The following is a 4,145-nucleotide window of genomic DNA, read 5'->3' as shown; positions in this document are numbered from 1 at the left end:
TTGGTGTGCATCCCTACCGTCTATTTTACACCTCATTGAAAGACGCTCAGCCCAAACTGCTATTAAACTCCAGATTACGGTTTCTAGTAACCTGCTCTACCTAGGGTACCTCACTCCAGACTTAATGTCCTCCACACACTAGAGCCTGCTGATTTGGAGATTCTTTGAAGCCTGATGTTTCGGGAATGAATAATTAGACCTAGGCTCTCTGGCCTGTGAGATGTTAGGGCTGGAGGGGAGAACTTGCTATCTGATTTCAAACAAGTGCTGAGAATGTGACACCTGGAAAGAGAAACTTAACATTATTGTTACATGGCATATCAACTGACAATTTTACGAAGTGTCACTTTTTAGCCAAAGATAGTGATGGCCCCAGTCTGTGGCACCACCATTCCTGATTTGTGTCCAATAGGGACTCCATTTTGGGAAAACTGCGAATCTGAAGACTGGAATGGAATTTTTATTTTTTTACTTTTTATTTTTTATTTTTTTTATTTTTTTGAGATGGAATCTCGCTCTGTAGCCCAGGCTGGAGTGCAGTGGCACGATCTCGGCTCACTGCAAGCTCTGCCTCCTGAGTTCACGCCATTCTCCTGCCTCAGCCTCCGGAGTTACTGGGACTACAGGCGCCCACCACCACGTCTGGCAATTTTGTTTTTGTATTTTTTTAGTAGAGACGGGGTTTCACCATGTTAGCCAGGATGGTCCTGATCTCCTGACTTCGTGATCCACCCGCCTCAGCCTCCCAAAGTGCTGGGATTACAGGCGTGAGCCACTGCACTCGGCCAATTTTTGTTTTTTTTTTAAGTTGGAGTCTGGCTCTGTCACCCAGGCTGGAGTGCAGTGGCATGATCTCAGCTCACTGCATCTCGCCTCCCAGGTTCAAGCGATTCTCCTACCTCACCCTCCTGAGTAGTTGGGATTACAGGGGCGCACCACCACACCCGATTATTTTGTGTATTTTTAGTAGAGACGGGGTTTTGCCATGTTGGTCAGGCTGGTCTTAAACTCCTGACCTCTTGATCCGTCCTCCATGGCCTCCCAAAGTGCTGGGATGACAGGCATGAGCCACCCTCCCGGCCTGGAATGGATAATTTCTCTGCTGCATCTCATTAATTTACTCAGCAAGTGTTCACTACTATATGCTGCACACTAGGGATATGATGGTATGCACACAGCCCCGTTGTCCTGAGCTTGCAGATCAATAGGAATGCTTGGAAGTGAACAAGGTACTCTCCACTCATGCCTTTATCTCTGGACTTTACCTGTCAAGATGAGCCCATGTGTGCAAATATTTCCTGAGTTAGGGCCAGCAAGATCTGAAGTTTTGTAGAAAGGGATGAGTGTGCTACCTTGAGGCCCTGAAAGGTCACTGAAGCCAAGGCAGAACAATAGGCACTGGAGCTGGGATTTGAGAAGCAGATAATAGTCCTAACATTTACTGAAGATTTAAAAAATACTAGATGTTAGTAATTCACACGTATTAACCTCATTTAATCCTCACAACAACCCTATGGTACCATTATTATACCTGATAAGTGAGGAAGCAGGCACAGAGAGGTAAAATTGCAAAGTTCATACATACACTGAGAATCAGGGATTTGAGCTCAAAGCAGTGTTTTTTTGTTTTTGTTTTTGTTTCTGAGACAGTCTCACTCTGTCACCCAGGCTGGAGTGCAGTGGCTCGATCTCAGCTCACTGCAACCTCCCGCTCCCAGGTTCAAGTGATTCTTGCGCCTCAGCCTCCGGAGTGACTGGGATTATAGACGCCCACCATCACACCCGGCTGATTTTTGTATTTTTAGTAGAGACGGGGTTTCTCCATGTTGGGCACGCTGATCTCGAACTTCTGACTTCGGGTGATACGCCCGCCTCGGCCTCCCAAAGTGCTGGGATTACAGGCGTGAGCCTCCGCGCCTAGCCTGTACAGCTTTTTTTTTTTTTTTTTGGCCACCTGAACAAAGATCCTGGGTCAGTAAGGTGTCGGGGTTTCTGTGAGGAGGTCAATTTTCTTCCAGGTGAGGATGTGTGTGAGGAAGGTGGAAGCCAGTTTTGTGAAAAGCCTTGAGAATCCCCAAAGGACAGTAACATAGGAAGTTAAATGTGGCGGACGTGCAGGATGAACTGATGCACAGTAAGAGCTCCTTGTGGTCGACCCTTCTGACTTCCATTCCGTTTCTCTGTACTGGAAGACGCAAGTCAGGTGGGCTCGCAGGTTGTTTCTGCAGGCGGGTTATCCAGCACAGCACCGAAACCCGAAACCCGTAGCCTGCGTCGGGGGGAGGAACCACAGAGAGGAAGCCGCTCCCGCCTTCCTAGAGAGGAGACGGCGGTGGTTATTGGCAGAGGCGCGGACTGCTGACGTCACGCCGGCGGGGCGCGTCCGGGAATTACTCCCTTCCACAGGGCAGCACCCAGGCACCTGTCGCAAGGTTCGTGAGGGGGGCGCCGTGGGAAGTGCATGGTGAGCGGTTTCCTCTGTGCCGGGCTGCTGCGGGTCGATTCCAGCGCCTCCCTGGGGAGGCAGGGCGTCTTCCTTCCTGGAGGGCCTTTGGAGCGGAGGCCCGAGGCCTAGGGCAAACTTGCCATGAAGGGAGGAGAGGCTGTTCGAGAGCCCTGGGCTGGGAGTCGAGGGCATGGGTTCGATTTGTACATACTTGAGCAAGTTAGTGAACTTCTGGGCACTTCAGTTTTCTGATTTCCAGAAATAAATACTGTTTCTTGCCTTGCCGTTTTCCAAAGTTGTGCGGGTTGAAATAAGTATATGCAATAATTATCCACTTCCCTTCATTATTTCTTCTTCTCTAACAGCAACAAAATAGGTACTGTATGAAGACATACAGACTCAGTAGTTTAACAGCAGGCACTATTTATTGAATGCTTACCAGCTGGCATTCTTCTAAGTAGTTGCCATGTAGTAACCCACTTATTCATTACCACAACCCTATAGAGTGGTTATTTTTATCGTCTCCATTTAACAATTGAAAAAACTGGTGCAAAAAAAGGTTAAGTAACTTGTTCAAAAGTCCTAGCCCCAGAGCCCATGCCATACTTGTAAGTTTGGTGGAGGAAGACAGAGTGTAATCAGACTAGAAAGTCCTGCAGTGGAAACTTGTAAAATTCTTTGAGAATGTAGACGAGGAAGTGCCTTGGAAAAGTCGAGAAAAATTTCCCACATGGAAGAGGTGTGGAGGTTTACATTTGAGCTAAATATTAAAGGTTGACTGCAAGTTTGAAAATAATTGCTGGCTTATTTGACCAAATGGGGGGAAAAAAGAGAAGTTTGAAAATAATTAAACAGTTTGTTCAGTGTCAGTTAAGAGATGCTAGTAGATTGGGATGTATTAGACAGGAAACCAGGTTCCTGCCTTTGAATACAGTGTTCTTTACATTAGGAGGGGTTCTTGAAACCTTTCCCTTATGAAGGGTCCTTAACATCTTACAGCAGATACTCCTCACAAAAAGGCAATCCTCTTGTTATTTTCGAGAAAGTCCCCCAATTCTAATTGGAGGATAACTGACAGGAAGTTTCCCTGCTGTTGATTCAGTGTGGGGAAAAGAAAGAAAGATCAGACTGTTACTGTGTCTAAATAGAAAGAAGTAGACATAAGAGACTCCATTTTGTTCTGTATTTGAGATGCTGTTAATCTGTGACCCTACCCCCAACCTTGTCCTTGCAAGAGACATGTGCTATGGTGACTCAAGGTTTAAAGGATTTTGGGCTCTACAGGGTGTACTTTGTTAAACAAGTGCCTGAAGGCAGCTTGCTAGTTAAAAGTCATCACCATTCTCTTAATCTCAAGTACCCAGGGATACGCACACTGCCAAAGGTCGCAGGGACCTCTGCCTAGGAAAGCTAGGTATTGTCCAAGGTTTCTCCCCATGTGATAGTCTGAAATATGGCCTTGTGGGAAGGGAAAGACCTGATCGTCCCCCAGCCTGGCACCCGTGAAGGGTCTGTGCTGAGGAGGACTAGTACAAGAGGAAAGAAGGCCTCTTGGCGGTTGTTGGCAATTGAGATAGAGGAAAGCATCTGTCTCCTGCCCGTCCCTGGGCAATGGAACATCTCAGTATAAAACCCGATTGTAAGGCCGGGCACGGTGGCTCAAGCCTGTAATCCCAGCACTTTGGGAGGCCGAGACGGG

The 4,145-nt window shown here is 47.3% G+C and overlaps 1 protein-coding gene across 2 annotated transcripts in view; it reads left to right on the top strand.

Moving 5' to 3' along the window:
* Positions 1-2,140: 2,140 nt before the first annotated feature.
* The window catches only part of ZNF501 (zinc finger protein 501), a 9,864-nt gene continuing 7,859 nt past the window's right edge, over positions 2,141-4,145 (top strand). Inside the window, exon 1 of one of the 2 annotated variants that reach the window (XM_023231766.2) lies at positions 2,141-2,432. The gene's annotated coding sequence lies outside the window, so the exon portion shown is untranslated. Of the gene's footprint in view, positions 2,465-4,145 lie in introns of both variants that reach the window. The other variant, XM_023231767.2, reaches the window with a different exon arrangement.

Source organism: Piliocolobus tephrosceles, chromosome 2 (genome assembly GCF_002776525.5).
Source record: "Piliocolobus tephrosceles isolate RC106 chromosome 2, ASM277652v3, whole genome shotgun sequence".
Lineage (NCBI taxonomy): Eukaryota > Metazoa > Chordata > Mammalia > Primates > Cercopithecidae > Piliocolobus > Piliocolobus tephrosceles.
This window is presented reverse-complemented; position numbering and strand designations above follow the sequence as displayed.